This window comes from Papio anubis, chromosome 2 (genome assembly GCF_008728515.1).
Source record: "Papio anubis isolate 15944 chromosome 2, Panubis1.0, whole genome shotgun sequence".
Taxonomy (NCBI): domain Eukaryota; kingdom Metazoa; phylum Chordata; class Mammalia; order Primates; family Cercopithecidae; genus Papio; species Papio anubis.
The window spans coordinates 172,556,969-172,583,834 of NC_044977.1; the positions used below are offsets into that span (position 1 = coordinate 172,556,969).

Below are 26,866 nucleotides of genomic sequence, written 5' to 3' on the forward strand. Positions count from 1 at the left end.
TATAACCTATTGTAGTTCTATCATTGTGAAGGTTTTAACCCTTTTATGAATGTATTTAAATATTCACTTAATACTAGCTTTCGAGTATAATGAGTCTGAAAGTTCATCATCTGCTACATAAAACACAAACTTCTATGAATTGCCCCAAATGCTGCTTCATCAAATTCAAGGTGGTGATTTCTTTAGTATATAGATGATTTCCTTTCCCTTTTTCCAAAAGATGGTCTATCTTTAGATCTGTTTTAAGTTGTTTCCTTCACTTTTAGCTAGTTCATATCCACATTCTTCTGAGCCTAATTGGAGTCACAAAATAGAAGTCAGCATTCTTTTAGAGTTTAGATAGCTCTTTTAGATGTGCTTACATTATTTCTATTTAAGCCACTTTGTTTTCCTTCTTGAGAAATGCTTTAAAAAGTTTAAAACTCTTTCACCCCTATAATTTTGGCCCAGTTTTCAGAGTACTAATTAAGATGCATGAAGGTGAATGCTTTTTTTCCCCTTCATTTCTTTCATTTCTTTTTAAAGATATATTCTGCCTCTTCTTTCATTTGTACAATTTTCACTCACTGGGTGATGTAAGCACTTTGTATAAGCTTTTTTTTTTTTTTTTTTTTTTTCAGTTTAACCTCCATTTTATTATTCTCTTCTTTGACAGTTTTATGTCCTTACTACACTTCTACCTTCATTTTTCCCTTTTTTGATTTCAGTAAAATATAAATGTCATAATCTCATAAGTCTATGTTTCCCGGTGTTGCCATGACTTTTAATCCAGCTGAAAAGTTCTAATCCATGAAGGGTCTCTTGTGTCAATATCTGAAAATAAAAATGAAGGGTTAGTTAATTATACATAGCCCCTTCTGTTCAAAGTTCTGTAAAACCTGGTTTAAAACGTTATCAAATGGTTTGATATCAAAATAGAAAGTCTTGTGTTTAATCAAAAGTAGAGTAATATTATTTTTAATTTAATTTATAAAACTTAACAATTTCATGAATCTAAGGTATTGATAATAGAGATATAGACTATGGTAGCAGAGTATCCATTGAAAGTACAAGGAACTGTGGATTCACCCTTCTGAGAAAACTTTGGCTTTCTGGAGAAAAATGCACATCAGCAATTTAAGATCTGAACTTAAGAGTCATTAAAATTTCTATAAAAATTGCTCAACCTTACAGAAAATTAAAATGAGATGTAAGACATTGGAAGGGGTCTCTTCAGGAAATCTCATGGAAAGATACCAGTGAAGAAAGACGGATCATTCTCTTAAGAAGAACATGCTTTCCATGTGAATGTGTTTTAAAAGATGCATTCTAGACAACTGCCTTGTGATTGTGAACCAGAACTACTAAGGAAATGGTTAACAGGTAAATTTACACTTTCTATGAAAATCTGAATTACAAAAGATTAGCTTTGAAAGACAAGGAACTAAAGTTTTGTGAACTACTCAGGTGGAAGGAAAAAAAAATCTCTCCTAGTGAATGAATAGTCAGAGGGAAACCACGCTACAAAAACAAGGAATAATTGTTTTCATGGCACATGTCTCGTTCCTGCTCTGGACTATGGAAGGTAATTGATGTAAACACTGTCTGTAGAATATTCCCAAGGTCTTGTAAGGGATTAGCATTAAGCAGTTATAAGGACTATCTCCCCTTTAATGTATCCTGTCTAATGAATTATTGTCATGTAAGGCATCGTGTTACAAATGGGTGTTAGTTTTGGTTTACTTTATACTTTATGGTTTACAATGTGCCTTCACATAGTTTTTCCTCATTGGAATCTTACACTAGCTCTGGAAATAGGAAAAGCAGTTGCCTTGTGACAGATGAAAAAACTGAAGCTTAGAGAGGTTATGTGACTTCCCATAGTCATATACTTGACATGGGCCAGTGCTTTTATTAAAATAGTAGGCTCTGATTCCTCACTCAGCTGGCTTTCCACCAGCATCCTTTTATTAAAATAGTTCCTGTGAAAAGACTTAAACTCAAGCACCATGCACGAGAGATAAAACAAAAGGCCAAAGAAAGGACAACATTTCATTATGGTGAGGTTCCTAGAGGCTGTATTTCTTTAAACCTGGTGTTGAAAATCTATGGCCCAGCACCAATTTAGCTTACCACCTGTTATCGTAAATAAAGTTCTATTAGAACACAGCTATCTCCATTTGTTTATGAATTCCCTTTAGTTGCTTTTGAGCTACAATAGGAGAGTAACTTGTGGCAGAGTCTGTATGACCTGCAATGCCTAGGATATCTACTCTGTGACCCCTAATAAAATACATTTTTCAGACTCTGCTGTAAATCGCTAGTAAATAGTGTATCGTAGCATCAAGCATATTATATTAGTTAATATTTACATTTAAGGAAAACCCTTTAATTTTTAGAGTACAAGTCCATAAAAATGTTTTCTGATTTAATTTACTGAATCTTTGAGGCTCGAATTCTGGAAAATGTTATAAATATGCATAATTTATGGTCATAATGAGAGAATGTACTTCTAATGATCAGCCTTCAAAACTCAAACTGATAAAATGGCATCAAACATCACATGACTAGAATTAATAGAATTTGGAATCAAACATGAGGAACATATCATTTACTGGCTGATTATAAATTACAGGATGATTTTTCCTTATGCATTGTTGTCCTGGGTCCTTTCAGGACAGACCCAGCTATCATTTCCCTGCTGTCATGTGGAATGATGGCGCCCCTGTGGGATTCATTTCCCTGCTGTGTCCAGATCGGATATTCTTATGAACATTAGCAAGTAGGACAGATTTTTATGGTTATATAAGATTATTTCTAACACCTAAATTTTGTCATTTTTAAAGTAGTAAGCATCAGCATATAGTCTGTTTTAACTTGTATATGTAACTTTTTACCTTCTTGAAGACAATAACTATTTTATATTTGTACATTCTTTAGTGGCATCTGCTTAGAGACCATTAGTCTAGACAGTTCTCCATGAACAGGCTTGGAGAGCAACATTAGCTTAGAATGTTCAAATGAAAACATTCTGTTCTTTGCTTGGTCTGTCAATCTCTGTTGGCAGCCAAGAGTTTCCTCCTTTATAGCAACAGAAGAAAAAGAAAAAACAATTCTGAAGTACTTTGGTCCTTTCTTGATTTGGAACTATGAAAATGCTAGTTTATCCAAATTAGTCTGTGAATTTTTATGTTAGAAGATAGTCCCTCTGCCCTAAGACAGTCTATAGAACTGTAACAGAATTCCAATATATGAATAGAGTAAGGGAGGCAATGTGGTGAGCAGGCAAAGTTGGACTCCTGTTTTCTTTGCCCTCTCTTTGTGTATTTCTGTTCTCTCAATAGCTTTTCCTCCCAATTCCACTTCCAACTGCCTAGAGCTTGTGTGCTTACCATATCCCTTCTTTCCAAATGAAAAGTGAATCTTGGAATTTTAATAAAAACAGTGTTAGTTATATAATCAATTAGTTTTCTAAGAAATGTTTCAGCAGAATAATAAAACTTAATATATTCCTTTTAAAATAAAGCAAACAAACATAACAAAATATTTAATATGAAGTTATGAACAATTAAGGAAATAATTTGGGGACTGCTAATTACCCAATGGTAGCAATGTTTTAGAAAAAAAAATTCTGGTTTTCTATAAATTGTATGACCACAGTGACTCCCTATGCATGAATGAGAATCATTCCATGTCTGACTTGGTGGATGAGAAGATGTAAAAAACCAAATGGGGCAAACTAGAATGGATCAGAGCCTGGAATCTAGGTTATAACAAAGGGTCTGACTGATACTTAAATTAACTCACAACAAAGTCAGATTTACCTGTACCTTAAAACCACAGGACAACACCGAGTCTCAATGCTAAGAGACTCCATGGACAGAGTAGTTTCAAACTACACCCATAGGTGCCAGGTTTCAAATTATAAGTAGGCAGGCCATGTCTTAGCATCCTTGAGTTCTATTCAGACCAGTAAGGAGAGATATACAGCAAGTCACAAAATAAGAAGTCTACAGGTATGTGCCAGAGTCTGGCTCACTCAGAAGAATCCACTATAAAGGTACAACATAGTCGTGGCCTTTGACACTACAATGATGCTCTAGTTTAATTCATTCAGCTCAGTGTAGACAGATGAAGGCTGACAGATAGGGGTTGGCAACCAGAGAAAATTGAGGAGAGGGCAAGGATTCGTCATGAGGAGAGGGCAAGAATTTGTGTCCATATTAATTTGAATGAGTTAAAGAGATGGTTATGCAAAAGAGTATAATAGTAATACATGCACATTAATAGAAAAATTTTAAAAATACAAATGAGCTTAAAAGCACTAAAAATAACCCATCATTTCACCATCCAGGGGAAATGACTGTTCATATTATAATGTATAATTTTCTAGTACTTCCTATGTATCCATGTACTTGAGCAAACCTGTGTGAGCTTGTGTGTGTGTCTCTGTGTGTGCATTTATTTTTATTTCTATTTCTGATATTCTTAAGAACGTTATTATCTCTTGGCAATTAATACCATTGTGTTTTATCTGACTTATTATATGTGACGCTGCTACATGTGTCAGTCTAGCAGAGGATTTTTATGCTGTTTCAACTGGTTCTGGACTTCATTATTGATAGCAGTTCTTCAATATACACTAGAGACTTCCTGATACAGGAGGGCTCTATCACAGTCATAAAAAGAGAAATAAAAGGGAACTCTTCCAAGATTGCCAAATAGGAACAGCTTCAGTCTGCAGCTCCCAGTGAGATCAATGCAGAAGATGGATGATTTCTGCATTTCCAACTGAGGTACTTGGTTCATCTCATTGAGACTGATTGGACAGTGGGTGTAGCCCATGGAGGGCGAGCTGAAGCAGAGTGGGGTGTCGCCTCACCCAGGAAGTGCAAGGGGCCGGGAGAGTTCCCTTTACAAGCCAAGGGAAATCATGAGAGACTGTACCAGGAGGAACAGTGCACTCTGCCCAAATTCTACACTTTTCCCATGGTCTTTGCAAGTGGCAGACCAGTAGATTCCCTCCGGTGCCTGGCTTGGCAGATCCCATGCCCACAGAGTCCCGCAAGCTAAGATCCATTGGCTCGAAATTGTCGCTTCTAGCACAGCAGTCTGAAATTGGCCTGGGACACTGGAGGGGCGTCCACTATTGCTGAGGCTTGGGTAGGCAGTTTTATGCCCACAGTGTAAACAAAGCTGCCAGCAAGCTCGAACTGGGCAGAGCCCACCACAACTCAGCAAGGCTGACTGCTTCTCTAGATTCCACCTCTGTGGGCAGGGCATATTTGAACAAAAGGCAGCAGCCCCAATCAGGGACTTATAGATTAAAACCCCCATCTCCCTGGGATGGAGCACCTAGGGAAAGGGGCAGCTGTGGGCACAGCTTCTGCAGACTTAAACGTCCCTGCCTGACAGCTCTAAACAGAGCAGTGGTTCTCCCAGCACAGCGTTCAAGCTCTGGTAATAGACAGACTGCCTCCTCAAGTAGGTCCCTGACCGCTGTGTAGCCTGGCTGGGAGACACCACCCAGTAGGGGCCAACAGACACCTCATACAGAAGAGCTCTGGCTGATATTAGGTGGGTGCCCCTCTGGGAACAATATTCCAGAAGAAAGAGCAGGCAGCAATATTTGCTGTTCTGCAGCCTCCATTGGTGATACCCAGGCAAACAGGGTCTGGAATGGACCTCCAGAAAACTCCAAAAGACTTGCAGCTGAGGAGCCTATTAGAAGGAAAACTAATAAACAGAGAGGAATAGCATCAACAACAACATTAACAAAAAGGGCATCCACACAAGAACCCCATCTGTAGTTCACCAACAGCAAAGACCAAAGGTAAATAGAACCACAAAGATAGGGAGAAACCAGAGCAGAAACCAGAGCTGAAAATTCCAAAAACCAGAATGACTCATCTCATCGAAAGGATCACAACTCCTCACCAGCAAGAGAACAAAACTGAACGTAGGGTGAGTTTGATGAGTTGACAGAAGTAGACTTCAGAAAGTGGGTAATAACAAACTTCTCCGAGCTAAAGGAGCATGTTCTAACCCATCGCAAGGAAGCTGAAAACCTTAAAAAAAGGTTAGGGAATGACTAACTAGAGTAACCAGTGTAGAGAAGAAAATAAATGACCTGATGGAGCTGAAAAACACAGTACATGAACTTCATGAAGCATACACAAGCTTCAAAAGCAGATTCAATCAAGTGGAAGAAAGGCCATCAGAGATTGAAGATCAAATTAATGAAATAAAGCAATAAGAAAAAATTAGAGAAAAAGAGTGAAAATAAGAAAACAAAGCCTCCAAGAAATATGGGACTATGTGAAAAGACCAAATCTACGTTTTATTGGTGTACCTGAAAGTGACAGGGAGAATGAAACCAAGTTGGAAAACACTCTTCAGGATATTATCCACGAGAATTTCCCCAACCTAGCAAGGCAGGCCTCTATTCAAATTCAGGTAAAATAGAGAACACCACAAACATATTATATTGATCTAAAATCAATACCCTAATATCACAATTAAAAGAACTAGAGAAGCAAGAGCAAACAAATTCAAAGCTAGCAGAAGACAAGAAATAACTAAGATCAGAGCAGAACTGAAGGAGACAGAAATACAAAAACCCTACAAAAAAATCAATGAATTCAGGAGCTGGTTTTTTGAAAAGATCAACAAAATTGATAGACCGCTAGCAAGACTAATAAAGAATAAAAGAGAGATGAATCAAATACACGCAACAAAAAGTGATAAAAGGGATATCACCACCAATCCCACAAAAATACAAACTACCATCAGAGAATACTATAAACACCTCTACAGAAATAAATTAGAAAATCTAGAAGAAATGGTTAAATTCCTGGACACATACACACTCCCAAGACTAAACCAGGAAGAAGCAAATCTCTGAATAGAACCGTAACAAGTTCTGAAATTGAGGCAATAATTAATAGCCTAACAACCAACAAAAGTCCAGGACCAGAAGAATTCACAGCCAAATTCTAGCAGAGGTACAAAGAGGAGCTGGTACCATTCCTTCTGAAACTATTCCAAACAGAAGAAAAAGAGGGAATCCTCCCTAACTTATTTTTGAGGCCAGCATCATCCTGATACCAAAGCCTAGCAGAGACACAACAAAAAAAGAATTTTAAGCCAATATCCCTGATGAACGTCGATGCAAAAATCCTCAATAAAATACTGGCAAACAGAATCCAGCATCACATCGAAAAGCTTGTCCACCACAGTCAAGTCGGCTTCATCCCTGGGATGCAAGGCTGGTTCAACATATGCAAATCAGTAAACGTAATCCATCACATAAACACAACCAATGACAAAAACCACATGATTATCTCAATTGATGTAGAAAAGGCCTTTGACAAAATTCAACAGTCCTTCGTGCTAAAAACCCTCAATAAACTATGTATTGATGGAACATATCACAAAATAATAAGAGCTATTTATGACAAATCCACAGTCAATATCATACTGAATGAGCAAAAACTGGAAGCATTCCCTTTGAAAACCAGCACAAGACAAGGATGCCCTCTCTCACCACTCCTATAGAATGTAGTATTGGAAGTTCTGGCCAGGGCAATCAGGCAAGAGAAAGAGATAAAGGGTATTAAATTAGGAAAAGAGGAAGCCAAATTATCTTTGTTTGCTGATGATGTAATTGTATATTTAGAAAATATAATTGTATATTTAGAAAACCCCATATAATTGTATATTTAGAAAACCCCATCATCTCAGCCCAAAATCTCCTTAAGCCGATAAGCAACTTCAGCAAAGTCTCAGGATACAAAATCAATGTGCAAAAATCACAAGCATTCCTATACACCAAGAACAGACAAACAGAGAGCCAAATTATGAGGGAACTCCTATTCACAATTGCAACAAAGAGAATAAAATACCTAGAAATCCAACTTACAAGGGATGTGAAGGACCTCTTCAAGGAGAACTACAAACCACTGCTCAACAAAATAAAAGAGGACACAAACAAATGGAAGAACATTCCATGCTTAAGGATAGGAAGAATCAATATTGTGAAAATGGCCATATTGCCCAAAGTAATTTATAGATTCAATGCCATCCCCATCAAGCTACCAATGACTTTCTTCACAGAATTGGAAAAAACTGCTTTAAATTTCATATGGAACCAAAAAAGAGCCAGCATAGCCAAGACAATCCTAAGGAAAAAGAACAAAGCTGGAGGCATCACACTACCTGACTTCAAAGTATACTATAAGGCTACAGTAACCAAAACAGCATGATACTGGTACCAAAACAGACATATAGACCAAGGGAACAGAACAAAGGCCTCAGAAATAACACCACACATCTACAACCATCTGATCTTTGACAAAACTGACAAAAACAAGAAATGGGGAAAGGATTCCCTGTTTAAAAAATGGTGCCGGGAAAACTGGCTAGCCATATGTAGAAAGCTGAAACTGGATCCCTTCCTTACACATTTTATTAAAATAACTGAAGATGGGTTAAAGACTTAAATGTGAGACCTAAAACCATAAAAAAAATCCTAAGAAGAAAACCTAGGCAATACCATTCAGGACATAGGCACGGGCAAAGACTTCATGACTAAAACACCAAAGGCAATGACAACAAAAGCCAAAAGAGACAAATGGGATGTAATTAAACCAAAGAGCTTCTGCACAGTAAGAGAAAATATCATCAGAGTGAACAGGCAACCTATAGAATGGAAAAAAATTTTTGCAATCTACCCATCTGACAAAGGGCTAATATCCAGAATCTACAAAGAACTTAAACAAATTTATGAGAAGAAAAACAACCCCATCAAAAAGTGGGCAAAGGATATGAACAGACACTTCTCAAAAGAAGACATTTATGCAGCCAACAGGCATATGAAAAAATGCTCGCCATCACTGGTCATCAGAGAAATGCAAATCAAAACCACATGAGATACCATCTCATGCCTGTTAGAATGACAATCATTTAAAAGTCAGGAACGCTGGAGAGGATGTGGAGAAATAGGAATGCTTTTACACTGTTGGTGGGAGTGTGAATTAGTTCGACCATTGTGGAAGACAGTGTGGTGATTCCTCAAGGATCTAGAACTAGAAATACCATTTGACCCAGCCATCCCATTACTGGGTATATACCCAAAGGATTATAAATCATGCTGCTGTAAAGACACATGCCCACGTATGTTTATTGTGGCACTATTCACAATAGCAATGTCTTGGAACCAACCCAAATGTCCATCAATAATAGACTGGATAAAGAAAATGTGGCACATATACACTGTGGAATACTATGAAGCCATAAAAAAGGATGAATTCATGTCCTTTGCAGGGTCATGGATGAAGCTGGAAGCCATCATTCTCAGCAAACTATCACAGGGACAGAAAACCGAACACCACATGTTCTCACTAATAAGTAGGATTTGAACAATGAGAACACATGGACACAGGGAGGGGAACATCACACACCTGGGCTTGTTGGTGGGTGGGGGTTTGGGGGAAGGATAGCATTAGGAGAAATACCTAATGTAAATGACGAGTTGATGGGTGCAGCAAACCAACATGGCACATGTATGCCTATGTAACAAACCTGCATGTTGTGCACATGTACACCAGAACTTAAAGTATAATTAAAAAAAAAGAAGAGAGATAAAAGAAGGGAAGTTGTATCAGGTACAGATGTTACATATGCCATCCAAAAAACTAGCAGCATAAAAAACCCTTTATTATGCTCATGGAGTCTATGGATCAGGAATTTAGACAAGGCTCAGCAGGAATGGTTTGACTCTGCTCTATATCTGAGGCCTAATCTGGGGAAATATAAACATTTGGAGTGAGGTCACAGTTAGGGCTTAGTATCTTCTGTGGGCGTCTTGATTCATTATATTCATCAGTGTGGAACCTAGGATTTGATGACTTAGGAATACTTGACTCAGGAAAGCCTGCTGATGAGAGCATATGTGATCCTTTTCATGTGATCCTTTTTAGAGCATGGTAGCTTCAGGGGAGTTGGACTGTTACATAAAGCTTCAGGGTTACAAAAGTTAATGTCCTTGCAAACAAGGCGCAAGCTGCATTACCTTGTATGATCTCACCCACTAGTTTTAAGAATCATGAGGCAGCCCAGAATTAAGTGGGGGTGGGGACAGACTCCATCTTTTAATGGAAGGAGTGCCTAAAATTTTGTAAACAGGCCTACAATTTCCAACTCCTTGAAACGTTAGTTCAAACTGTGAGAAAGCAAATCAAGGCTCCTAGATTAACCACAATTTAAGAATCCTCCCCCAAGGAGATAATGCAAGTTATTCTCCATTTTGATAATTTTTTATCTCTAGGCAGAAATTATCTTACACAATTCAAACATTACAGAACCAAGAAGACAACATTTTCCCTTAATGCTGTGAACAAGAGGAACCTAAAACTTTAAGAAGCAGATTATGATCTACAATGGGTAAGAAAAGGAACATTTTTTGCTGACTCACCTTACAACTAGAAAAATGCAGCTTGCACAAAGGCTGAGGTGTTCCAGAAGGGGAAACAGAGAGCTGTAGCTGGGGAAGCTGGCAGATTGTCAAGGTGAGAGGACCTCAAGAATATAAAGTGAAGTAATCTGCTGGGAGCAATATTCATATTTGTAAATATCACTGGGGCAACTAATGCACCCTTACCTGAAATCACCCAGAACTTGATTTCTTTTTAGTTATTATATTTCAACGAAAGACTCAGATTGCTGTGACTTGACTCTTGCAATTTCTGGTAGTCAAGGTAACATTTGTTGTTGTTTTCCAGAACAGTATACCACTCTGAACCATAAATCTGCAATTAATCCTCCAAAACAACTCGTGATGATGAACTGTTTGGCATTATCAATTTCTGTTTTCCTCCAGGTGCCAAATACATAGAGTTCTTAAAATGCCTCAGGCAATCAAAATACTACTTTGGAATATTTCCTTTCTCTTTGGGTTTTCTTTTCTCCTATCATCTTTCTAAAATGGTGTAAAGGAGATGATGGAAGGTAAAGAAAACAATTCTGACATCTGGGGAATATAAGAGAAACACACTTAATTTTTAAAATTAAGTCTTATAATTGTAGCTTATGTTAGTGATGGCTTTTGTATGTAGATGATAAGCATATGGCAAGTTGAGAAGGGCACGTCTCTGATGTCATGTGTCCAAAACGAGTGGAACTAAAGAAGAAACACTTGTCCCAGATGATACTGTTGCTCAATATCAAAATCAATTAATGTTTACCTGACACTATTGGAATACACAGAGCTGGAGCAATTTCATCTGTAGGAATTATTTGGGCTTCTGACTTAGCAGATGTAGAGGGTCTTTTGAGATATCAACATTCTTAAAGGTTTGAGAGTTCACTTTTACTGGGGAAAATTAAAAGAGCAAACAAAAATTAATGACAATTGAAGAAATCGCCTATTCTCACACCTAGGGTGGAATATGAATGCTTAGTCATCATTCAGGTGGATGTTCCCATTACTTTACAAGAAACAATCAGGACTCCATGACCACCAGCAAGGTTAGGCTTTAAATAGTAAATGTGAAAGATGCAAGAAAATAGATTGAATTGTATTTCTGTGCTACACACACACACACACACACACTTCCTCACCTCTGTCAATCTGTTAGGATCTCACAACCCAGCACATGTGACCTACCCCAGTGGGTCAAGCCAACTTTTATCCACCTGGATCAGATTACATAACCTTGTTGTTTACAGACCTCTCCATCTTATTGCAAGAACAAACTTGTAACACAAGTATCAAGCCCAGAAAATATCTGTCATCTTAATTTCCAAAAGTTAACGATGGAAAACATATCAGCAATTTCTTGATGGTTGGTTTGGATTGAGGTTGGGTAGAAGATGCCACCTCTTTAGGATTTTCCTTAGAGATAATAAGTGTCTTCTATGTGCCATGGTATGTGGTGGGTGATTTAGTACACGTTATCTCATTTAATCGACCCATTATGGAGATAATTGAGGCTCAGAGATATGCAGCAAATTCTTAAGGTCACACAGATCATGCAGCAAAACTAAGTCTGGGTCCAAGGAGTTCTAACTCCACCTCATGAGATCCTTAAAGCAGTATCCCTGTCCAGGATTACCTTCTCACTTTCACCAGTCTGTTTAGGGATCATCCAGCCTATGCTGATTTTTCCCTCCTCCATTCTTGTGGATGTGGGCCTATACCTCTTATTCACCTATACCTCTTATTAATACTGTTATTAACAACATATTAATACTGTTATTAATATAAAACTACCAAGTTTTTTCATTTTAACTAATAGTTTCTTATCATATGATTGTAAATGCTTCATTATCCATTTCTCTAATGATACTAATTTAAATGGTTTTAACCTGCATTGTATTGCCTGCTTAATTTTTTTAACTTCTGTTTCCAGAGAAAACTAAAACAATCTTTAAAATTTCAGAGAATAATGTGAAAAACACCATTGTACCAAATACTCATAATTGGCTTTTATTTACTTTTTATAATATACTTGTTGGTCTTATAAAAAAATGAAGGATGCACCAATAAAGTTGAAGACCTCTTTGTTCCTGAACTTCATTCCTACTTCACTCTTTCCATTCCCAGAGTGATTCATCACCATGAATTTGACATATATTCTTTCAGTGCGTGCCTTTATACTTTTACTTCATATGCATTTTTCCATAAGTAGTACGTAGCATTGTGTGTATTTTTTAAATTTACATACTCTCATACAATGTGTTTTCTATAATTTGCCTTTTATCATTAATATCTGTTAGGGATATACTGTTTTTAATATAAAACTACGTAGTTTATTCTTTTTAACTAATAGTATCTGATCATATGAATGTAAATGCTTCATTATCCATCTCTCTAATTATACTAATTTAGGTGGTTTTCAATTTTTGGTTGCATAGAACATACTTCTACATTTTTTCTTATTTTAATGTATAAGTTTTCTCTAGATTATATACCTAAAGTTGGAATTACTGCACTGTAGGATATCTTGTTTTCAATCTTACTAGATCTGCCAAGTTTCCCTCTAAAGCTATTGTACCAATTTATTCTCCTTCCAGAAGTATAATGTGAGACTGTTCATTTCACCACATGCTAGCCCATGCTTGGAGTTGCCCAGTGCTAACTATCTTTTAATGAGGTTGTTTATTTCCTTAGTCAGCGGTCAGTCTCTTACAGGAAGCATACTGTATTTACATTTGTTGACGTCCTTGGGGTTCTACGGTGGCTAATCTATATTGCACTTGATATTTATGGATTAACTGATTGGCCTACTGTCGTCCACTGCCAAATGATTCCCCATGATCTGCTGAAGTATGTAGGTAACATCCACACCTCTCTGAATGCAATTGCTCATATTGTCTTAGAGTATCTTAAATACGGTAACTTAAAACCCCCACAGAATAGGATGTAAATCATTTGCTTCAGAAATAGAAATGATGTAACTCATAGGCTATTACAATTCAAACATTACAGAATTCAAATTCTGTAATTTGAGATTACAAATGAGATAACTCATAGGCTGTTACAACCAAATTAAGAACATTTAATGATCATAATTAATTAGTCAAAAGTTGAGCTCATGTACTCAAGTAATTTGCATGTGTACCTCTTCATTTACACCGGCTGTAGCTAATGGTTTTATAATAGAGGCAGTTTTCTTCTACACCATTCTACCCTCCAGAGTATTATTTATTTTTAACTGGGCTTTTTTTTCCTCTTGTTTATTCATGTTCCCCCTCTCTCCCAATCAGTATGTAAAAATACTCATGTCTTCATCATTAAAAAAAAAAGTTCTCCTTCACTTTCATATGGTCACCAGTTTCCCTGAATCTCTCACCTTTGCTCACTACCAAACTTCTCTAAATCAGTTCTTCTTTCTCAGTGTACTCCTTTCTGGCTATGATTCCCATCACTCCACTGAATCATCTCTTACCAGTAACTTAATATTACTCAATACAATGTCCATCTTTGTGGCCCGCATCTTACCTGATCTCTGTGGAGTGTCCTAATTCTTGATGCTTCCTGCCTTTTTGAAACCATTGCTTCCCTTGGGTCCTGGCTCTGCTTTTCCAGTCTCACTTTCTATCCAGTTAAATATTGGAGTTCTTTAAGATTCAGTCTAAGTCCTCTTTCTACTTCACTTTATAGCTTCATTCTTAGATTAACTCATGCAGGTTTATAATATAGATTACTGAAATGCAGAACTCCAGCCAAGATTTATTTGCACTCTAGATCTGAGTATATAATGATTTTTGGATAAACCATTGGGATTAGGCACCTCAAATATAATATTCCCTAAATAAAGCTCATGTTCATTTATCCATACCTATTTATGCCTCTATTACTGATGTCATTACCATTCATTTGGTATCACAGACCAATAAGCTAAAAGTTATATTTGCCTCATCTTTCCTTTCTTACCCTTACCGTATCCACTGCACCCTGTAGATTTCACTTCCTTTGCATGGCTCATATTTGTCTACTTTGCCTCACCCCCCCCCCCCCCCCCCCGCCACCCCTACCCTTGTCCATCTTTTTCACCAGCTGTCACAAAAGTCTCTAAACTGGTAGTACATGCTACTTACTCTCTTCAGAATTGCATCAGCATCCTTTTGCTGCTATAACAAAATACAGCAACTTAATGTCTTAAAACAACACGAATTTATTATCTTATTAATCTGGGGTTCAGAAGTTCTAAAATCAAGGTTTTGGCAAGGGCGCATTCCTTCTGGAGGCTCTGAGGGACAATTTGCTTCTCAGCCTTTTCCAGCTTCTAGAGGCCACTGTGTCCCTTGGCTCTATCTAGCCCTTTTCTTGACAATCCCTACTATCCCTGTTACATCATATCTGACCCTGACCCTCCTGCCTCTATTTTTCTTTTGAGACAGTGTCTTACTCCATTGCCCAGGCTGAAGTGTAGTGGCATTATCACAGCTCATTGCAGCTCTTACCATCCAGACTCAAGCAGCCCTCCTACTTCAGCCTCCTAAGTAGCTGGGACTGTAGGCATGCACCACCACACCCAGCTAATTTTACTATTTTTAAAAATCTTTTGTAGAGATGGAGTCTCACTGTGTTGCCCAGGCTGGTCTTGAACTCCTGGCCTTTTATAAGAACCCTTGGGATTACCAGGCTATTTTCTTATTTCAAAATTTTAACTTAATGCACCTGCAAAGTCCCTTTTGCCATGCAAGGTAATGCACTCACAGATTCCAGGATTAGGATGTGGACATCTTAGAGGGCTATTATTCATTTTCCCATAGGAATACTCCTCCCCTCCACTCTCCTCCCTTCTCAATTTGTTAACCTTCAGTGTTACTTCAGAGTTTAGTTCAGATGTCACATTCTCGCCCTTATTCCGTGGAGTCAAGTTTGTCTCTTAGAAATGTGAACATCCTTATCTCATTTGTGTATTTACTTAACTCATGTTCACCTAGCTCGCCAGTCAGTAGGCCTTATTAAAGCAGCAACACATTGATTTTCTCACTATTTTGTTTCCACACCCAGCAGCACATCTGTAACATTGGAGGCTGTGGTTTTTAAAACCTATAATTGGCTCTGTAGTTTTGATTTGATTTGTTACAAAACATGATTTTATTTTTTTCCTTTGATTTGAGGTAAATAATTAGACTTACAGAAAAAAAAAAAATCCTTTTCAAAGGAGCTCAAACAACTCAATAGCAAAAAAACTAAATAATTTGATTAAAAAATTGACAAAAGATCTGAACCAACAGTTCTCAAAAGAAGACAAATGGCCAAGTATATGAAAAAATGCTCAACATCACAAATCATTAGAGAAGTGCAAATTAAAACCGCAATGTGATGTTATCTCACCCCAGTTAGAATGGCTTGTATCAAAAAGACAGTAACAGATGCTGGCAAGGATGTGGAGAAAGGGTAGCCCTTGTACACTCTTGGTGGGAATGTAAATTAGTACGGCCTCTGTGGAGAACAGTATACAAGTTCCTCAAAAATTAAAACTAGAACTGCTGGATGGTCCAGCAATTCTATCACTAGGTATATATTCAAAAGGAAGGGAATTAATATACCAAAAATAATTCTGCCTGCCCATGATTTTTGCAGAAGTATTTATAGTAGCCAAAATATGGAATCAACCTAAGTGTCCATTAATGGAAGAATAAATAAAGAAAATATGATATGTAAATCTAATTAAATATTATTCAGCTATAAAAAAGAATGAAATCCTGTCATTTGTAGCAACATCGATGGAACTGGAGGTCATTCTATTAAGTGAAATAAGCCAAGCACAGACCGGCAAATATAGCATATTCTCACTCACGTGTGGGAGTTAAAAAATAACGGATCTTATGAAGGTACAGAGTAGACTGGTGCTTACCAGAAGCCAGAATGGTGGGGGGGCATGAAGGGGAGAAAGAATACAAATGTATTTATTAACACTGAATTTTATACTTAAAATTGCAAAGATAGTAAATTTTATATGTATATTTTACCTCAATATAAAAAGAAAAAAATTTCCAATTAAAATTTTTTTCTTATAAAGTTATTTGTAATTCCAAAAAACCTAAAAACATCCTCTTGTGAAAATTTGAATAATTAATTATATTTAGAAAAAAAACAAAAGTTTTGTTTGATTAGAAAGTAATGCAGAAGAACAGAAGACTTTTTCAATGTTAGAGTTTTCAGAATCCCACTTTTCTCCTCAAGTTTATATATATATAAATCTCCTTTATTAAGACAAATGATACATGACATTATTACAACTGGAGCACCATTGACCATTACAAAAGTTATTTATTTCTGAAAGCTTTGCTTGTCACAAATTGGAATTTTATTCTGTTTCCCGCAGTTGTATTTAACACTTGACTATAAGAAATAGAATTTCTTTAAAGAAATTATTTTGAAATCTGACCAAAACACTTGATGACATTAAATATATCTTTGGTGAAAATAATAAAGAATGCAACTTGTAAAAATGAGAGTTTTCTTTATGAATAATTCAGCTGGTAAATAAGAGAACAGATGTGGAAATTCAATGTGACTTTTTTTTCCCAAAGGAAAAAGAGTGGTTGGGGAAAATAATAAAATGTATTGCTTGATCAAAAACTAGGATCTGTAGGCTATAAAATCAGAGTAGATAAAAGGTATACTGAAACCATGGAGTAGAACAAGAGAAATAGGAAAAACTTTTGTAGACATAACAACTGAATGAAGCTTCTTTTTGGAAAATGGTAGATTTAGAAGTAAAGGTGCCTATAAAATAAAAGATTATTTCATCAGTGAGTGAATTGTTAACCAAGAACATCTGAAAGTTTAGGATCTAATTAGGAGTGATTAGCACATTGTGCAAAAGCTCTGTATGTGGACACATGGTTCATGGGAGAGAAATGGGTAGTTTTATAGAGGCAGAACAATTTAACGTTGATTGAAAATCAGTTATTTTCAAATGTAATAAATAAAAGTACCCATCTCAAGAAGCTCAGTTTGGTTAAAGAAACATTTATTGAGTGCCTACTACTGCATGCTGGCTGCTTTGCTGGAACTGATGAGAACAAAATCCAAGCAAAGCCAATCAACGAGACTCAATTCCAGTATTTTTGTTGGAAGCAAAGATGAAAGATAACCATTTCTACACTAGAAAGACTCCAGTCTCTCAATTTGAATATCATATGAAACAAGACCTCAAATTGTTTAAGAAAAAAACGTTAAATTGCATGTGAATACATGACCACATTTATAAAAGCAACATGTTTTTGAACTTTGTTTTACCATTATGGATTGCCAGCACTGACCAAAATATAGACGATTATAGGCACTAAATAATAGTAATGGTAAAAATAAAAATAGTAATAATAATTTTAAAAATGGTAAACAAAATTTACTATTTTGGTTTACCTGCACCTTTATAATTTCCTACTATATTTCCTACTGTAAAAATTCCAAATGAACATCCTTTGACCTCGACATTTTCCCTAAATATAATATTTTCTTAGGATACATTTTAATCAGTAAATCAAAAGATGAGGACATTTTAATGTAATCAGTAGGTCAGAAGATCAGGATATTTTAGGATATTTGAGAAATACTGCTAAGTTGCTTTCCAAAAAGTTCTGTCAATAAGTTAGTAGCTATCAGGAATATGTAAAAGAGTCTCGTGTTGCCTTTCTGGAACTGAGGAATGCTCTGTCTATCCACACATATGATATGGGGTGTGTGTATGTATGTATGTGTACAAATCTTCATTTGAAAGATGAAAATGATATCTCATTTAAAATTGCATTGATTTGACTATTAATGAATTGAAAATGTTTACACCATTTATTAGGTACTAACATTATTTTCTTTTAAAATCTTTCATTCTCATCCATTGTTCATTTTTGAACTGGAAAAAAATTATTTTTTCTTCTTCATTTGTTTGACTTCTTTAAACAGTAAAGACCTTCCCAATATGTCTGTGGTATAGATAAAAATATTTTTCTGAAATGTGACTGTATTTTAAAGCTTTAAGTTCCATTATAAATATGAAACTATTAGATTGTGTTGTATTATATTATAACCAAAGCATGAAACATAATTAAAAGTGAAGGACTTGTCGAATTTCGTTTATTTCTGTCAAACAAATGATAGAGGTACTTCCTCTAAATTTTAAATGAAAGCTTCCTCTAAATTTTAAAATAGATTATGTCACACAAGAAGAGGTTTTTAATCCCTGTATATTATTTTTAGATTGTATGTGTTGAATCCCTAATTTTTAAAGATGAGGAAATTAGTACCTAACCTAAATTTAGTCGTTGCTTCTTTTCCTCTATCAATTCTATGATTTTTGTTGTTTATATTAGTATTTTGTATCATGAAGGTTAATAAAACATTCCCTTTTATAACCATAATTTCCAGTTGTCTAATCTTAATTTTATATTTAAATGAATTCGTTGTTGTCACAAGTCTTTTAATTTCTCCACGTTTTTTTCATTTTTGATTATTACTTTTGTTTTTAACTGGATTTTGATTTCCAAGTAGTTTGTTCAAGAAAGATTCATGAATTCTATGTTTCCTGTATTTCTGTATATTTGAGATTGTCTGGCTTTACGGACAGATCAGGTGAATAAGATTCTTAGGTCTTTTTTTTTTTTTTTTAACTTTGTAAAAATGATTACATAAACTCATGGTATTTAATGATGACTTAGATAAGTTTTGCACATAATTTACATTTCTGTTTGAATTTCTCCGATTCTTTTAACTATCAAATTTAACAGTTCCACCAAGTAAATATTGCTTTTCATTCTATTAATTTTATCTTATGACACAGTGAACACTTTTATCAGATGATTAAATTTTTACCTAATTTCAAAAATTGTGTATTTTATATATACAATTTACACATATTTTCTTTTATTTATTTCTTTTTTGCTATCTTCTATCTTTTGTTTTCCTTCTAATCATTAATAATAAATCTCTTCATACATCCCACTTTAGTCTGTGTGATTTTCTTAATCCTGAAATCCAAGACAGATCTTTGTTGTATTTTCTGACATTTTTTTCCTTTATTTTGCAATTTGTGATAGGGCTTCATGGGTTGCATTTTTTTTCTTGTGGCTCTGTTGTTTCCTTTAATCTCCTTTAATTTATTTAGCATCTATTATTTCCTAAACATCCAATTGCCTTAAAATTTTTTAGACCATGGAGACTAAGCTATCTGAATTGTTATTCTGTTTCCTGGGGATAGTTCCAGTTAAATTAGTCTTTATACTATTTCTTTATGTTCCTTTTAATGTTAATTCTCTTTTGTTTCTTTCTCTCACTCTTTCTCCTCCTCCCTCCCTCACTTGTGTCTTTCTATCATCCTCTCTCTGGTGTATGAGAGGGTGGTATTATTATTCAGATGTCAAGTCTAAGTTATGCATTCTTTTCTTATGCCACCTTTTTGTTTAAGCATAGTACAGAAAAGCGTGAGAGCAACTTTCTGCTTTGTTTGACCTTTACTTCTCCTCTATAAAATATATCACCTTTCTGTAGTTCATGTCTCCTCTTAGTGCTGTATATTTCAAACGCCACTGTTGGTCTTACTCATCTTAAGTCACAGACTCTTCACAGTGTAGCCTCAGGTCACGCCACACTCCCCTCTGTACCCCACTTCACCTGCAGCCATTTATTCAACGATTTCAAGATTGTCTGTGTTCCTCACCTCTGCAGGTTGCTCCATTTGGTGGCTTAAAGCTGGGTCTCTATTACTATACCCCCATGTCTCTAGATTGTCCTGCACCTACACATTTCTATTCTAGAAAACAGAGTTTCGTCAGATGGCCCTTCAGGGCTACAACACTCACTTTAATAAAGATGTCTATTTTTTCTAAATTTTAAGAAAGTTTGTGTCACCTTTTGTTATCATGCTTCATTATAATTCAAATTTTACTGTAATACTATAATTGAGATGTAATCTAAAAATGTGATTTGAGTTTGTCAGTTGTTCTATATGATTTAGCAAATAAGTTCCTTTTCCTTTTTTCTGTTCTTTTCATCTGTTTAGAAAAAGAGAGTAAAAATATTATTGAAATGGAACTCTACCAGTACTAGCTAAAAATTCTCTTTTTCTTAATTAAGTAATCTGGCTATATCATTTTTCTAATTTAAAAATAAAAATGATTTTAAAATTAGCACACATTTTTCTTTTTTTAATCATTAATCACAACTTCAGGGTTAGCCATGGGATAAATCATTGTTCCAGGTTGTTGAAATTTAGACAAAACATAATTTATGATTTATAGATTAAAATACAAAAAATAAGGAGAATTAAATCTCAAAGGTTTACTGAATCTTGTTGAAAGGTTATTTTTTGAGTAAAAAATGGAAAGGTCATTGCCATTGTATAAATGTTTGTATAAAAGGGTGGGGAGGATAATTAATTAAGATTTTTCTTTATTAAACCATAGAACAAAATAGCACTAGAAAGTTGTGACAGAAAAAACAACTAAACCTCAGATTAGTCCCCTAAGGACTAAACTCTGTAGTACTCCTTGCTCCAAATTCCTTCCCTGGAGGAAGGAAGGGCCTGGAGAAAGTCCTGTCTAGAGACCATCAGTCTTGCAAAACAGGTCATTTTGACCCAGTATATTGTATGTGCTCTCCCACCCCAACTCTGGCACAGCATCACATAATAATTAGCAGACTTCTTATCTTAACTAACATATGCCAAAATCAAACTTAATCATTCTTTTCTACTGACTCCAAGTTTTCTAGACAAAGACTGATTTCTTTAACCAACTGCAAATTAAAGAGTCTCTGAATCCACCTATAACCTGTAAGACCTTGCTTCAAGGTATCTTGCCTTTTTCAGCCAAGCTAATGTATAACCTCTACGTACTGATTTATGACTTTGCCTATAGCTTCTGCTTTTTTAACATTTATACAACAGAATTGTAGTCTGACTGCCTTAAGAGCACATTCTCAGGACTTTGGGGTTTGTGTTTTCTCTGGGCCAAAGTCACTCCTATTCACTCAAAATAAACCTCTGAAATATTTTACAAAGTTTTTGTTTTTGGTTTTCAATTTTGCCCCTATTGTGTCATTGTTTGGGAAATTATTTTCTAATAAAAACATGGTTAGAAATATAATAAAGAACTGTTACAAGAACATTCCACCAATTTGATTGTACTGGTAATAAAATGATTCCCACACCAGTACAAATTATGTCTTGCAAAACTTATACAGTTACATTTTTACTTCATGACGTACTTATTATAGTTGCTATTTTTATTTTTAAATAATTTCAATGTAGATAGGAAATGACAAGAGCTTCTTTTGATTTCAATATTTGGGATAAATTCAAGAGTCAAATTAGTAAAACATGTATCAGTGACATTATCTCCCAGAGGCAATTCACTCACAAACCAGTAACAACGACCAATCAGGTAAATCATGCCTCTGTATTTCTGTCCCAAGGAGGCAATATGGGAGCTAACAGAGTTACTATTAGCAGAAATAGCATAAAAGAGACATGCTTTGGGGTTATCAGAAGGAAACACGTTCTCCTTTCTCTCCCGGGAGAGCAGAAAGTATGAGTGTCAGAAAATGAGCATCTCTTCTCTTCTGCTGCTGCCTGGATATTTATGGGTGGGAGACTGTAAAAGTTTGGACAGGCAGTAAATGCTCTGTCCCTCTTGAGCTCCGCTTTTTTCAGGAAACAGTAATTTAACATTTTAGGAAAGAATATGTCAGAGCATGAGAAAAGAAGAAAAGCAGATTGATTTTGAGGAAAATGAGATAGATGCATTCTTTGCACTTCGACATATTCTGTGAAGTGAAACTACATCTGTTTCTAAACAGTCCCTCAAACCACAAAGCAGTTGAACGTCAGAAGAATGAAAATAGCAACCGAATAGATAGTAGACACATCTAAAAATTGGACTTTCAGAAGGCTCTACACAAAGTCAAAAGACAGCTAAATAAAATGATAAGGAATATACAAACTATGTTGTGTGCTATTCCAAAGCAGGAAAATTATTTTGGTTAACTAAAAAGTACTATGACTATCATAAAAGCCAAATATAGATCAAATATTCTCATGAATATAATACATGGTTAACCCAAATAATGAAATCAACATGGTTTATCCTTTTTAGTCGGTTCCAAAGACATTTTAAAACTTTGCATTTCTTCTAAATTATACTGATTAATATTTTATTGCATTGATGAAAGTATATCAAGATTTCTGTTTTCAGAATATTAAATTTCTATTTGCAGAATATTTCAGAATATTAAATGAAGCATTTAATATATGCGGGTGTATGTTGCCTCTCATCCTAAAAAACAAATAAAGCATTTAGTTTAAGAATCCCATTTTACAGCTGTAAAACCAAGATGCAGAGATGGCCAATGCTTTCCTCATTCTCCTAACACCTAGATCTAAATGCTGCTATGTCATATTGCCTAGCACAACATTCCCTCTGTGTGAGAATAGTACTTGGTTGGGTATACTGGATGGTATGCTAAGAAAAGGATAAGGACTATGGATATAAAAACATGTCTATACCTCTAAAAGTTATGAGTATATAATTTCAAACTTTGGTTGCTTGTCATTAGCATCCTTTCTCCAATGCCACTAGTCTGCCCTCTTACTAGCCAAAGATTTCCCCTTCCCTGAGCCTCATGGCCTCAGGGTTTTCTTCTTATATGACAGGATAGGTAATGGCCTGTGAGTTTTCAATGTCACATGTGTAACTGAAGAAACTGATCACCAAAGGTTTAAACAATAAAGACATTTATTTATCCCACAAAGCAAGAAGGTGCCTTTTAGATACCAAAGTAGAAATGTCAAATAGGCATCTGGATTTTTCAGAATGGATCAGGGCTGGAGATATGGGATGGAATGAGATGAGATTTCATAGATAGAGTGAATAGAGGAGAAAAGGAGAGGAACAGTAGTGAGTCCTAGCCACTATCAATACTTAGAGATCAAGAAAAGAGAAGGGAACTAACAGGTGAGTATAATGTATACCAGGGAAACCAGCAGAAGTGACATCTTAGAAGAGATTTCAAGAAAGGAGTAGTCTACTTTGTCAACTGGTGCTGGAATGTCAAGAAAGCAGCATGGTAGTACAATATCTGTCCTGCCTTTTAAAATCCTTTAAACTTAATGGGTTGCTTTGAATACTGGCAATTTTAATGACCCTAGCTCTTGATTAACAGAAAAATGTTGAGGTAGTGATGAGTTTCAGATCCCACCCCCTAAATGATAGATTAGATTAGATTAGATGATATAGATAGATAGATGAAACAGATAGATAAATAGATTAAAACAAAATCTGTCAGTACATATGTCAAGTAGAAAATTTTCTTACTTAACAGCATTCAGTAAAAGATAATGAGAGATTACTGGACTAAATTAGAAGAACAAATTGAAGAGATAAGTATGAGGAGGGAGAAAACAGCAAAGGCATTAGGAGAAACCTTTTTCTTTTGGACTTTCTAGATGCAAATTATCTGGGCTGCCACATGTTAAATACTGTGCCAGTTTTGTTATAAGTTCAAGCTGTATTTCATTAAAACAGCAAATGTTGGTACATCCTCCAAGGCCTAAGGATGCTGATAATAACTAGGTTCTTAAACATTTCTCCATCTTAAGATCTGTTATCACAATCTCTGTGGAATGAGAAGATAATTCAAAATGTACTAAGCATGTAAACATGTGCCACCCTCCAGTTACTATATACTTTCACATACATTGCCTCATTTAATCTGGAAAGAGCTTTGTGAAGGCAATATCACCAAATCCTTTTAGAGGTAAAAATAAACTGTGCTGCAAAGAGGCTAAGTAGTTTGTCTGAGGCCACACAACTAGTAAGTATCAAGGCTAAGGTTGAAACATAGATTTGATTCTAACTGCAAGACCTTCCTGCATCCATGGGGAAGGGGAGCCTAGAACGTGTTTTTGATCTTCTCAACCTGCTTCACAATTTAAGAGTGTGTGCAGCAGAGCATACCAGGGGCCCCTTAGATGTTCAGGAAGGTTTAGGGTCTATTTAGAGTGAGGGTGCTCACGGGCAAGAGATCTTAACTGATGACTCATCTTAACTGGAGATCGATGTGGGGCTTCAGGAGAAAGCCAAAGAAACCAAGTCCAGATAAGACTTCCCAAATACACTGGAATTGTGAGTCTGGAGGGAAGAGGGTATATGAGGGTAGATAATTTTTCCTGTCTTCAACCCTTTGCTGTCTATAGATTTTACTTCTTCTCTAACTCATCCTACAGCTACAGGAATTTCCCAAAGAACTTGTGGACTTGAAGGTGTGAGCTAGGTTTGTGGGCAGTGAGTCTGTGGTTTTGGAAGCTTCCTAAATCCCAAGACAACACCTTAATGTGAAAACATGTATATTTTTAAAAAGAAAATAAAATTTCAGTACCTTCCAAATGTATTAGACCAAATGGAAAAGTTAAGCCCTGAAAGCTGACTCAGGTAACATGACTGCTTTTCTTCTCTGGTGGCTGGTCATTGCTTTCTGACCTTGGTGTTGACTTGTATACTTTAACCACACTCCTCATTCTTTACTCAAATTTCAACTAAATGACGTGGAGATAGAGATCCTTGTGACTGTTACCTCTTTCAATAGAATGTTAAACAAGCCCCTTAGAGTATAATTAATAGTAGCCAATCAAATCTTATACCTGTATGTTAGCCTTTCTTTGAAAATGTAATTCTGTTCAGCACCTTCATTTTGCCTATATATATGATCCTCATTTTTCTCCACACTGGGAGCACTAATCCCCATTTTTTAGTGTAAGTCTGCTCCCCAGACAGTCGCTTTCACACTTTCCACTTGGATAAAGTCTCTTTAAATTAAATTCTGACCCTTTTGATTGTTTTAGGTTGACATATTCAACCTTTAAGAATATATACATAGATTAGGTTGGTGCAGAAATAGTTGCAGGTTTTTGACATTGCTTTTAATTACTTTCAATTACTTTTGCACCAACCTAACATGTATGCGTGTGTGTACACATACGTACTTTTCTTTTTTTGAGACAGAGTCTCTCACTCTGTTGCCCAGGCTGGAGTGCAGTGGCACAATCTCTGCTTACTGCAAGCTCCCCCTCCCTGGTTCACACCATTCTTCTGCCTCAGCCTCCTGAGTAGCTGGGACTACAGGCGCCCGCCACCACGCCCGGCTAATATTTTGTATTTTTAGTAGAGATGGGGTTTTGCCATGTTAGCCAGAATGGTCTCAATCTCCTGACCTCATAATCCGCCCACCTCGACCTACCAAAGTGCTGGGATTACAGGCATGAGCCACCATGCCCAGCCCACACATATGTATTCTAGTGGATTGAATTGTGTCCCCTCAAAATTTATGTTGAAATCTTAACCCCCATTACCTCTAGAATGTGAACTTATTTGCAAATAGAGTAATTGCAGATGTAATTAGTAGGATGAGGTCATTAGGGTAAGTTCTAATGCATCATGACTGGTATTCTCATAAAAAGGGGAAATTTGAACACAGAGACACATATATACACAAAAAAATTCCATGTAAACCTAAAGATTGAAATGCTTCTGCAGGCTAAGGAATGCCAAATGTTGCCAGCATATGTGTGTGTGTGTAGACAAATATATATATTTGACATATATATGTGTGTGTGTGTGTGTATATACACACACACACTGTATACTGTATTTTTTCTGATCAGTTTCTATTGGGAAGTTCCAACTTGTCAGAAAAACCATCTCACCCTATAGCCTGGTTATTATGATTTTTCAATAATTCTCATGAGTATGTGTTCATTCAACTTTTTGTCAGCTTCCCAGATCAAAATGAAATGGTAAGCAAATATATAAATTTGAAGCCACTTTTTATTATTTTTATTATTTTGGCTTATATATTACATTATAACTGAGTGAAAAATGCCAGAGTGATAGAAAAGCGGTTGTGTGTGACTCAGAGAGAGGACACGCCAGTTTTCTCGCTGATCAGGTCAATGCTTCATGAAGAATAATGTGCTCAGTGTGAGCAGGCACTTATCACTTTCATCAAGAGTAAGACTGGCTTCCCAGCTTCCCTGTGGGTGATGGAAATGATAAACAATCTTCTACAGGGTAGGCTCTTCATTACACATGGGCACATTCACAAAGCACTTGGTCAACTATCTTGGAACAACATGATTGGACCAGCTGTCCATTCTAGTCTTCAAAAGTTTTTTGACACAGGAGGGCATTCTGTTGGCAAAGTCACAAGTGGTGTCATTCACACCATAGTCTCAACATTCAGCATCCGATTGGAAGACTTCTGGTGAATGTGATTCTTTCTTATTGTTTCTCAGAGTCTCAGAAAAGTATTATAAATCATATTATTTTAGAACGGGAAGTTCTAATCTCTTTAGGGTTCCATACATAGACTTCAGAT

General features: G+C 35.9%; 1 long non-coding RNA gene across 1 annotated transcript in view; it reads right to left on the reverse strand.

The window, feature by feature from the left end:
• Window positions 1–594: 594 nt before the first annotated feature.
• Window positions 595–26,866, reverse strand: part of LOC110742658 — a 47,224-nt gene continuing 20,952 nt past the window's right edge. Inside the window, exon 2 of the long non-coding RNA XR_002520574.2 lies at window positions 595–813. This is a non-coding gene — a long non-coding RNA (uncharacterized LOC110742658). The remainder of the gene's footprint in view (window positions 814–26,866) is intronic.